This window comes from Furipterus horrens, unplaced genomic scaffold (assembly GCF_987537825.1).
Source record: "Furipterus horrens unplaced genomic scaffold, mFurHor1.1.pri manual_scaffold_3, whole genome shotgun sequence".
In the NCBI taxonomy this organism is placed as follows: Eukaryota; Metazoa; Chordata; class Mammalia; order Chiroptera; family Furipteridae; genus Furipterus; species Furipterus horrens.
This window is the reverse complement of record NW_028327173.1, coordinates 95,625,929-95,637,941: the sequence shown is the minus strand read 5'-3', so window position 1 is coordinate 95,637,941 and position 12,013 is coordinate 95,625,929.

Below are 12,013 nucleotides of genomic sequence, written 5' to 3'. Positions count from 1 at the left end.
GACTAAAGCGTCAGCACGTTCGTTGCCTTTTGTCATAGGGCATGGAAGGCCTGAGTGAGAGCAAATATGAGTGACAAATGTAGGATGCGCTCTCCTATTAATTAGACTTTGTAAAGTTAGGAATAAACTAAGTAACTGGGGATTTATAGACTTTTTAAGGAAAGCTGGATTTGTGTAGAGTATAGTATACATTCTATAACCAGAATTACAAACTAAATGTAGAGGTTTATTTGGTCATTGTTGGAGGGCCATAATGGCTCCAGGGAGTTCAGCTCTCTGGGTGGATGAATGGCTGTGAGTTACACAGTCTTTTCAATTTTGTTTTTCCCTCTATGTAATGGCTGCTTTTTCAGTTTTTCCTGATTCATTAATAAAAATCGTTTTTGCCTTAGATATTGGGGTAGGACTAATTTTATTTTTAACGTGCAAATTTAATTGAGGTATATTTTATAAAAGTTTATTTGAAGGAAGATTGATTTTAAGCTTTTTAACATAATTAGTTATAGTACATTGTAAGTCCAGAGACTGACTAAAAAGCTGTTGTAAATACATTTGAGTTAGAGGCAAGTGAATAACCTTTGGGTCATAGCCAAACAATTGCTGAGTTCTTTCTTGTCTCTTGATTATTAGTTGACAAAGGGCAGAGATATAAGTAGTTATAGTTTTTTGAGGTTGGTGAGAAAGAAACAACCATTCAATTATAGTGAGCTGAGGCTGTAGTTGTCCTATAAGTCCCATAGGGGAACATAATGTAGGAAAGTAAAAAAGCCTAATTGGGTAGGAAGGGTTAATTTTTTCTATTTGTTTTGCTTTAATATGCTGATTTACAATATTATCTTCTTTTAAAGCCTGAGGAGACAAAGTAAGAGGTGAGTTTAAGTCTGAATCTCCGTTAAGGGTATTAAAAAGATGGGTAAGCTGTTGAGTAGCTATACCTAAATTGTGCCGTATTTAATTAATAACTCCTAATAATTGTTGAAGATTGTTAAGGGTTAATTGAGTAGAAGGAACAATTTCTACTGCTTTGGTCATATTGTCCTTTTAAATAAGGTGAAACCTAAATACTGTCAAAGCTGACACTGTTGAGTTTTTTCTGGTGCTATCTGTAAGTCTGATTGAGGAACTATTTTTGTAAAAGTTTAAAGGTCTTAGCTAATTGCGCCTGTGAAGAGGCAGCTATTAAGATGTTATTTATATAATGATAAATGATAGAGTCAGGAAAAGCTTGCCTGACAGGTAATAAAATCTGATGAATAAAGTATTGACAAATAGTAGGTCTATTTAGCATTTCTTGAAGAGGAACTTTCCATTGATATTTTTGTAAAGGCTGAGAATTATTGATGACTGGGATTGAGAAGGCAAAGTGTTCCTTATCCTTTTCAGCTAGAGAAATAGTGAAAAAGTAGTCTTTTAAATTAATAACTAGCAAAGACCAGTCTTTAGGAATGCAAGCTGGGTTAGGAACATCAGGTTGAAGTCTGTAATAACTTTTTCCCTTTGAGCGGTTACTGGTTAATTTACATGGCATATCAGAGAGCCACATGAGGGAGAGAGGAGATAATGAACAGTGGCCATTAGGGAAAAGGAGGCAAGTTAATAGTCATGCCTCACTGAGTGAGTAAATTTTTTTTTTCCAGATGTTAAGGGGGGCCTGCAGGATGTGAGGTTGAATTTGTCCCACTTGGCCATCAGGACCATAACAACGGAGAGTCCACACACTTCTTTTAGGCTGTGAGACACCTCCTATTCCAGTAATGGTTAAGTTTCCTTTAATTAGGGGCCAGTTGGGTGGCCAAAATTGGCTGGATATGGCAGAGAGTCAGTTTTAGTATCTCATAGTCCGTGAAATGTTTTGTCTTTAATTTTTATTTTTAGAAGTGGTTTTTGTAGTTTAATAGAGGCAGTCTAAAAAACAGATTGATAATCAATGTTGCTAAAGCTTTTATTTCATCTTTTAACATTTTGAGTTGCAGGCACAGCATAAGGAAGAAGTATAAGCTGTGCTATGCGAGTGTTAGCAGGTATGATATGATAGCCTATGGCTTGTATTATAACTTTGATTTCTCCATCAAAATCAGAATCAGTAATTCCTGGTTGGGTAATAACACCCTTAATAGTAAGGCTAGATTGGCCAATTATTAAACCTACACATTATTTAGGCAAAGGTCCCTATACTTTAGTAGTAGCAACATAGATGCAGTCTTGTTCTTTAGGAGTTGCTGGGTGGTGACCGAGTCCAGCCCTGCACTCCCGCTTGTGGCTGCGTGAAGGTCTGCGACTCAGCACTGTCCTGAGTCCAAAACATTTGATTGTTGGGGCTTTGGGGGCTCCTGTTTTGGTTCGGGCACCGAAGCCCATGCCCCCCTACCAGTTTCCCTGATTATTAGAGAGCACTGTCCATTTGCCATTCTTATCAAATCTAGACTTATAGTCCTTGGCCCGATGTTTACCCTTGCCGCAAGGAGGACAGTCCTTTTTTTGGAGACTTAGAATTTCCTTTCTGATTACTGTGGCAGTCCTTTCTAAGGTGGCCTGTTTTTCTACAGGTGAAGCATTTAATCTCTTCTTTGACTTTTGGTGGTTACCGTAGAGATGGCTACTGCGAGCAGAGATGCCTTATAATTCTCCATCCCAATATTTGCACTAGCCCGAATAAACTGACTAATATTTTGAAAGTTTTGTTTAAGAGGACGAAAAACTGTTTTACAGTCTTCATTAGTGTTCTCAAAACCCAATTGTTTTTGAGCTTTTTTGTAAAATTTTCTTATTTGACAAAGCTTTCCAAGTATTTTAAAAGGTATCAAGCCTGATTGGTCTAGAGTTTTCTTCTTTTTGATACGAAGAAAATAATAAATTCTTGAGATATTTCAAGGGTCCCTTGAAATACCCCAAGGTTATAAGGAATTTTTTTAACTTTTAAATCTTGGAAATTTTGTCAACTAAGGAATATATATTATGAAATGATATTTGACTATTTACTTAAAGTGATAATAAAAGGTATATAATATTAATATAGACTGACAAAAATTCAGTTCTTAACATTGAGAGACATGAATTTTTGGATATTAGTTAAGTATTTGAGTAATATACTAAATTAACAAGATATATTTCCTTAATTTGACATCCTGTTCCTTTTACCAGTTGATGTAACAATCGAAAATAAATCTCTTGTTTTTTAGATAACCCTGACCCCATTCTTTCATGGGAAGTGGGTCCTTTTCTGTCAGTTTTGATTTTTTCCTTTTCTGTCTCTCGTCCAAAGTGGACCAGTAATTTTCTTAACTAAACTAGGGATTAATTTGTGTGGTGGGTTAAAGTGTGCTGCTTGTGAGGAGGGCTCCCAAGTGTGTCACGCCTTGCTCATCTCAACCTCTCTCACGTGTCTCAGTTTCTCTCCCAGTCGTCTAACACAACTGGAAAGGCTTCGAGTGCTGAATGACCAGTTCTATTTTCACATCCCCAGACAAGCCAAGAATTATTTACTGTGAAGGGAATTTTCTGTGAGGCCCCTACATGTTTCGGGGGTTGACCCCAGACACCTCTGCTAGGTCCCAACTCACGTAGGGACACCCGAGAATTCAAGCCAGAGGGAGGAAGTGCCTCTTATCTTCGAAGCTCAGTCATTGCCTGAGCTCTCATATAAATTCTATTTCTGGCCTAAAGCTTCTCTCGTTCTGATAAATATCCTAATTGGTGGGAAACGCCACGGGGTTGGACAGTGAGTGCTTGTGACTGTGTTCCTGATGTTGCACGGACTTTGACTTGCAGCCAGTAGATGCCTGTGCTCTTTCCCGGCCTGTGCACCCGCTTATCCTGTCACGGGAGACTTCAAAGCAGCAAGCGCTCTATCAGCTTTTAACTGCTCGACCCATGCCGGCAACTTTGTGGTGATTTATTGAACAAGAGAAGCCAAAATGGTCCTTTGAATGAGAGGAGAGAAAGGCAAAACCAAAAACCCCTGCCAGAGAGAGTGGCAGAAAGAAATCCTCCTTTCCCAAACTAAACCACACAGGCAGCCTTTTCCAGAAAGAGCCTGGGGGCTGCAGCCCTTACCCTGGGCGAGTGGTCAAAATTCCAATCCTTGCAATGTGGTTGTCCATGGTCTGGCTCTTGGCCCCACAGCCATTCCAGGTGTGCCTTCTCTGAGTGCCCCACATCCAGGCGCCTGATATGGCGGAGGTGCCTCACACACCCTAGGCTCGGTTGGAAGTTGCTCTGTCCAGCAGAGGCTTCATGACCATGGTGGAACAAACTTTTACCCAGGACATTTCATTATGTCTGGGGGAAGGAAGGTGGCTGCCTCTCTAGTGGAGAACAGCGATTAGACCTTTTTCCCTCATGTCTTTTATTGAGGAGGATATACATGAGAGATACAAGGTCAAGACTCATGAATCATCAATAGTTTGGAGGCGTTAGGGTTACAGCTAACGATAATAGATTGCATGTACTAATACAGGGGATACAGTGACCAGTCTGTGTCAGGGTCTATCAAAAATCTTGACGCCACACTGGCATTAGATGCAAGGTTTCATACATTCCTATCTAGAGGCTGTTTATGTTATACTACAGATAAGGAAAGCAGAGCAAGTTCTAAAGCATAAAAGCATAATAACCATTTTTTAAATCTAATTCCGATGGCAACCCTCTGAGTGGTTTTCAGTCATGTTCCACACACAGCCTTATGTTGAGACTTAAAGACAAGCATGGCCAGGATGCCGGTGGCAGTCATGCTCAGGCCAGAGCTACAATTCCCTAAACCACAAGGAGCAGTTTCCCACAATCAACAACTGAATCCAAAAAGTAAAAACAAAATCCAACTAAACAAAGCAGAATAGGAACAGAATCATAGGTACAGGGATTATTTGGAGGGTTATCAGATGGGAGTGGGAAGGGGAAGAAATGGGGAAATGGTGCAGGGATTAAGAAGCATAATTGGTTGGTAAGAAATAGATGGGGGAAGTTATGAATAATATAGGAAAGGGTGAAGCCAAAGAACTTATATTCACAACCCATGGACATGAACTAAGTGGGGGGTGGGACTGCTGGGAGAGGGGAGGTTGGATTGCTGGGGGAAGGGGGGTACTGACCAGAGGGGAGTGAAGGGGATAAAACTGGGACTACTGTAACAACAAAATCAATAAAATATACTTAAAAAAATAATATAGCAAAGGGTGAAACCAAAGAACTTATATGTATGACCCATGCACATGAACTAAGAGGGGTGGGGTTGCTGAAGGGACGCAGCGTATTGGGGAAAGGGGAGCAAAGAGAAAAGAAATTGGGAAAACTCTAACAGCATAATCAATAAAATATACTTAAATTTTTAAAAAATAATAGATAAATGTTATTGAAGAGGAAGAGACCAAAGTATTGCTCTGACACACATTCTCCCACACCAACTCAGTAGTATCCAACTCTATTCATTTATGACAGTAACTAACTGAAGTTAGTATTAGACTCCACAGATTAAGGATCAAGTCCTCCACAAGACTGTCCTCACATTAGACATCAGCCTCAAGTCTCAGAAACCAGCTGCACTCCTGACCAACCAGTCACAAATCTGGAGGTTCCTACAACCCTCTGAAGTTTGATGATTTACTAGAACTAATCATAGAAATCATTGAAAGCACTTTAGTTATGATTATAGTTTTTAAGTAATGGATACACATAAAGTGAGGTCCGGGAGGGTGCCAGACACAGAGCTGCCAAGCCCTCTCTCATGGAGACAAAGCTTATTACCCTTCCTTCTCATGTGTGTTCACCAACCAAGAAGCTCCATTGAGCTTAGTTTTTTTATTGAGGTTTCACTATGTAGGCATGATGATTGAATCACTGGTCCTGTCATGTGATTGAACTTGATCTCCAACACCCCTCTTCCATTCCCCAGAGATAGCTGGCTTGAAGTTCTAACGCTCTAATTATGTGGTTGGTCTTTCTGTGATCTATCCCCATTCTGAAGCTATCTAGGGACTTACTAGGAGTCACCTCATTGGCATAATAAAGACTCTCCTATCACTCAGGAAATAGTAAGGGTTTTTAAACTCTGTGCCAGGGAAAAGTTCAGATAGGTTCTTTTTAAACTACAGGAACCAATTGAAAATCACCTAAAACTAATAAAAGTGTCCCCCCCAAAAGGCAAAATATTAAAAAATGAATAAAAATCAATACATTTTTATACCAATAAGACCAGAAAAAATAGAGCAATTAAAAGGTCTTGTTACAATAGCAAAGAAAAGTATAGCATTTATTAGAATAAACTTAATAAGAAATGTGCCACAGATTCCAGCGGATACAGGGGAAAGTCGGGGAAAAGAAAGGAGGAAGAGATTGTGTTAGGGGAGAAAAATCACAAAGCAGAAAGAACAGATTATTATAGGGCTAACTTTTAGGATGGTGACTAAACATGTCAGGGATGTGCATTATGGTGGGATTAACTGAACTCAAATTGTACAACATACCTTGGGTATGAATATGAGGGTGCAAGATGATGCCTTGAAGCTCAATAATACTAGGAGGCTTATTATATACATGTTGGCTGAAAAATGGACCACATATTAGACCCGTGGAGTCAGACTGGACCACATGGTTCAGCAACCTTAGTACTTGTGTTCTGGCTAAGCAAGAATTCGGGGCCAAACTATAACAGAAAATGTATTTAAAATCACAGAGGTAGAAGCAAGCCATAGAAGAAATGGGCTTAGGAAACAAGTTACAGAGGCAAAAGAAGGGGCCTTGGACCTTAGGAGAAAGAGAAAGGCAAAGAAAACACACCAAGGGAAATGGGGTAGGGAAAGGCATGGACATGTTCCATGGAGAGAGCCATGCTAGGTCCTCTGTCTTGAGGGTATTTATGTGGATATCTTCAAGGGAGGATCCCAACAGAATATTCAACGACTTTCTAGGTGTTTTCTTTCAGGGTCATGGTCTCTACTGATTTGTTGGCACCAGGGCAGGGGGTAATTAATCATTGCAGTTGGTCCTGCTGTGAGCCCAGGCATCAGTTGATTTTGCTGCTTTTCTGAGCTTGCAGCTAAAACACAACTGAAGCCTAGATGTATTGGACGCAGGTCAGTACCTCTTTGCCCTGGGGGCTTAATGTTTATGGGCTATTCTCTGGCCCCCTTTCTTGTTCCCCCTCTAAGGGGGTCTAACCCTCATGACTAGCAACATGCTAGGGAAGGAATGGTCAGGGGATGATCCAAACACATGACCAGCAATATGAAAGGTCAGGGGTTCTGAATTGCAAGACCATAAATATGCTAGGAAAGGAAAGGTTACCATAGGGCTGTGGGCCTGGCCCAGTTTTTTCTGTTGCTAGGTACCCAGGGCATTCCAATCTGGTGACCCTCTGTATTTGGCCCATTGTCCTTGCTCTGCTCATGTCTATCTAACTGCCTACCACCTACCTCCACTGAAGCACTGAAGCCCTGAAGCCAGGCTGAGACTTTTCTTGTGGCCACTGAACAGAGAGATTATCTGACTCACCCACTCAATATATCATCCCTATTCTGAGTTTGGGGAAGGAGAACAGAGAAGATGGTTACACCACTCAAAGCAAACTGCCAAGGCCAGTTGAAAATAATGAAGAAGTGGAGTATTAGAGGAGAAAATTTTAGCTTAGGTTTTATTGCCTCACATTGATCTCATTTTCTGTGGCCTAATAATAGAGTTTAAATTTATTTGTATTTATGCTAATTTTAAAAGAAAGTTTAAATTTGGTTAGAAAAGCTAGTATGGTCTGTTCATTTTCTTTTTCTACCAACACCATCTAGGGGAGGAAACTTTGAACTCTAGGTAAAATGTGCTAGGATTCAGAAATAAATAATAATAGAGGGCCTACTGTGTGCCAGGCACTATACTAAAAACTTTTACATTTATAAGATCAATTAACTCTCACAATTGTTCCTCTTTTAGATTGGGAAACTGAATCTGAGAAGTTAAGGACCTTGCCCAACATCACACTGTGGCCAACTCAAACCCAGATTCTTGAAGGCCAAGTGCCATTTTTACCTCATAGTACATCCAAATAGCCCAGTTTATTCATGCATATGACCATGGGAAGAAGAAATATAGCCCTGGCTGGTGTGGCACAGTGGATCGAGCGCCAGCCTGTGAACCAAAGTGTTGCTGGTTTGAATCTCAGTCAGGACACAAGCCTGGGTTGTGGACCAGGTCCTCCATTGGGGGGGCACAGGAGAGGCAACCATACATTGATGTTTCTCTCCCTCTCTTTCTCCCTCCCTTTATTTCACTCTAAAAATAAAATAAATAAAATCTTTAAAAAAAGAAAATATATACGTGGAGAATTTGGTCTTTTTACATGTTTTTTCTTTTTCTTATACATAATATACATATGAGCAAAGTACATGTATAAAATAAAATAGGATTATGCTGTATAAGTTAATTTTGTCTCTTTTAACTTTTATTCAATATTACATAATGAATATTTTCCCATTATAATATATACTTTTAAAAAATATATGTTTTATTGATTATGCTGTTACAGTTGTCCCAATTTCTTTTCCCTCTGCTCCCTCTACCCGGTGGCCCCCCTCCCTCCAGTTGTCCCCCACTTTAGTCCCTGTCCATTGGTTGTGCATATAGTTCTTCTCAACATCTTCCTGTGTACTCCATTCCCTCCTACTATGCTTCTTAATTCCTGTACCACCTCCCTCCCTTTCCCCCTTCCCCCTCCCTGCTGACTTCCCCCCAATATGTTCCCCATACCTGTAGTTCTTTTTCCACTCTCATTGCCTATTTAGTTTGCCTTTGTTTCAATTCCTTAGCTTCTGTTGTTGGTTCTTGTGATGCCGTTTTCACTTTAATGATCATAGTTTTGATCCTCCTTCTTCTAAACCAGTCCCTTTAACATCTCATATAATAGTGGTTTGGATCTAATGAACTCCTTCAGTTTTACTTTGTCCTGGAAGCACTTTCTCTGCCCTTCTAATCTGAACGACAGTTTCGCTGGATAGAGTATTCATGGCTGTAGGTTCTTTTTTGTTTGTTTGTTTTTTAATTTTATTTTTTTGTTTTTCAATTACAGGTAGGTGTTTGATTTTCATTACTTTGAATATTTCTTGCCAGTCCCTTCTTGCCTGCAGGGTCTCCTTTGAGAAATCCGCTGATAGTCTAATTGATACCCCTTTGTACATGATTCTTTTCTTCTCTCTGCTGCTTTTAAGATTCTTTATCTTTAATTTTTGACAATTTGATTATAATGTGTCTTGGAGTGGTTCTCCCTGGGTCCAGTTTTTCTGGAACTCTCTGTGCTTCCTGGACCTGTAAGTCTATCTCCTTCCCCAAGTTTGGGAAGTTCTGTTTCATTATTTTTTCACATAATTTTTCAATTTCTAGTTCTTCTTCGTCTTCTGGCAATCCTATTATCCGAATGTTCATTCGCTTATAGCTGTCCCAGAAGTTTCTGATCCTCTCCTCGAATTCCTTACTTTTTGTTTCCTCTTTCTGCACTGGTTGACTGTTTGTTCCTTCCCTATGTTCTGGTTTGTTGATTTGATCTTTGGATTTTATTTTCTCACCACTTGTCTCGTATGTGTTTTTGTTCTTTTCAGTATGAGTACCTTTCATTCCTTGCCTGTCTTGTTCCAAATCTTTTGTTAATTCTGTAAGCCACCTTATCACTATAGCTCTGAACTGAGCCTCTGAAAGGTTTTCTATTTGTTCATCTGTCAGGTCCCTCATCTGCTGCTTGGTGAGCTGCATCACCAGGATTTCAATCATCGTCTGCTTCATTCTGACAGACTTGTGTTTAGCTTTGCTTCCTGGGCAGGCTAAAGGGGCAGAGCCCTGTGCATTCGTCACTACCCAGTGACAGGCGGTGATCGGCGACCTTTTTAGCCGTACTGTGGTGCTTTGTGTGGGGGCAGAATTCCAAGATAGATTCCTGCCGTTACTCTCCACTGAGAGACCGGGATCCGTCCCCCCACCCTCTGGGCCTCACCATCGGAGGCAATGGGGGGGCTGCCTTCCACAGCATTGGGATCGTGAGCTGCAGGGTCTCGACTGCAGGTGGGATTGCTCCCCTGGCGTTTCTCGTAGTCCCGCTGCTATGCCTGCTGCTACCACAGACAAGACCTCCGTTTCTCGCCCCTCCTACCCATCCAGACGAACACTGCTGGTTTATAACTTCATACGTTGGGCTTCCATGTAGTTTTATTTTCTGGAATTTCTGGTTATCTTTTGTTTTGAGGTAGTTGTATTCCTCTTTTGTTGTAGAGGGAGACCGAGCATGTCAGTCTAAGCCTCCACCTTGGCCGAAAGTCCACAATATATACTTTTGAAAATATATATTAGGTAACAATAAAGACAGATATAGAATTACATTTATATGTAAATACGCAGTATAACCTCGAAATACATTTAAAAAGACTAGAAGAAGGTGCTAAAATATCAATAATGATGATCTCTGAAAAGATTTTCCGTAATAAGCATGTATCATTTCTAAAAAAACAAGTTTAAACCGTACATAAAGAAAAGACATTCAACAAACTTTACAGTTGTTGTCTCACTTATTGTCACTAAAGTATTTTTCTTGTGTTAGAGGATGACCAAATGTCAATACATTTCTATTAATGTTTAAAATAATGTATATAACATTTCCATCTTTAGTAACACTTTCCTTCAAAATCTGGTTTGAGAGCAACCCTAGAACCTGAAGGGTAGTGGAATATGCCACACCAAAATATACCATTTTGTTATAAGGATTATTTTGAGCTGAAGGTAATTGAGAAGCAGCAGATACAAGAAAAGTTATCTATTCTCTCCCAATTTGCTTAGCAGTAGGACATAAATTTTAAAGGTGTCCACCCATATTCCCTTCTACCAGAAAGGCCAGAGACAATTTCAAACCAGTATTAACCCAGAGGAAACTACTTCACAAACTTTGCTAACTAGCCCCTATCTTTCCTTAGTTTCCTCATATATTTACTTTCATACAATTTGCCACCCTAGAAAATCAAGGTCCTTTTCCTTTGTCTTATTTCTCTAAGAGTGTATTGTTCTTTTTTTTAAAAGCCCAGGTTCATCACTAAGTCGTCCCATGTGTATGATTGCTACACATGCTAATAGAATTTTTTTCTCTTTTTAAATATGATTTTCTCAGTTTAACAAAATATTAACAAGGCCCCAGGTTATAAATTTAAAATGGATACAGGAAAAAGATTTTTCTCCCTCCTGTTCAAACCTCTTCTCAAAGTACTTGTGTTGGATATTCCTGTGATGGTTGCTCTGGGAGATAAGTACAAAGCTATAGAAGTTTAGAATCCCCCGTTTTTGTACAATTTAATTATATAATGGCCAAAGAATAAAGATTCTTTACTCAACTCATTGTTGCTTTTCTATTAAATTTCTTTTTGAGCCTAACATATCTAGTTAGAAAAAAATCATCCAAAATATGGAGTTCACTCACCTTAACATTTGCCAGGAGTTTGGGACTGTGGACTCTAAGAAAGGAGATAACAAGAGGTTCCTGGTGGCTTAACTGGGCTCAAATTTTAAAAAGAGCTTAGCAGCCGTTTCTTTACAGGGGCTTCTCATGCAAACTGAACTTCAGAGAGAAGCCTAAACTGAACTAGCTGCCTCTGCACTAAACTACCTGCCTACAGCTGTATTCCTGCCAGTTGAGCCAGCCCTTAAAAACCTATTTCAACCAACAGGACTGAGTCTTTCCTGTCCAAGAGGAGCTGCACAGCTATATCCTTCCCGCCTAGTTAGCATCTTCACCAGTTAATCAAAGCAGCTTCATTCTAACCAATCAGGATAGTGCCTTTCAGTGCAGGGTGGGGGTGGGGTGGGGGCGGCACTCAAACTGAGATTTGGAGTCCTTATTTGCATGAGGATGGGCCAATCAAGGGACCAGGGAAGGGACTTCTGTCTATATAAACCAGGTTCTCTCTGGCTCAGAGGACACTTAAACTTTTGGGGGAGGGTTGTGCTTTTCCTAGCTAAAGTTGAGACTCAAGCTGGGTGGTAAAAGGCCTTGCCAGGGGGCTTG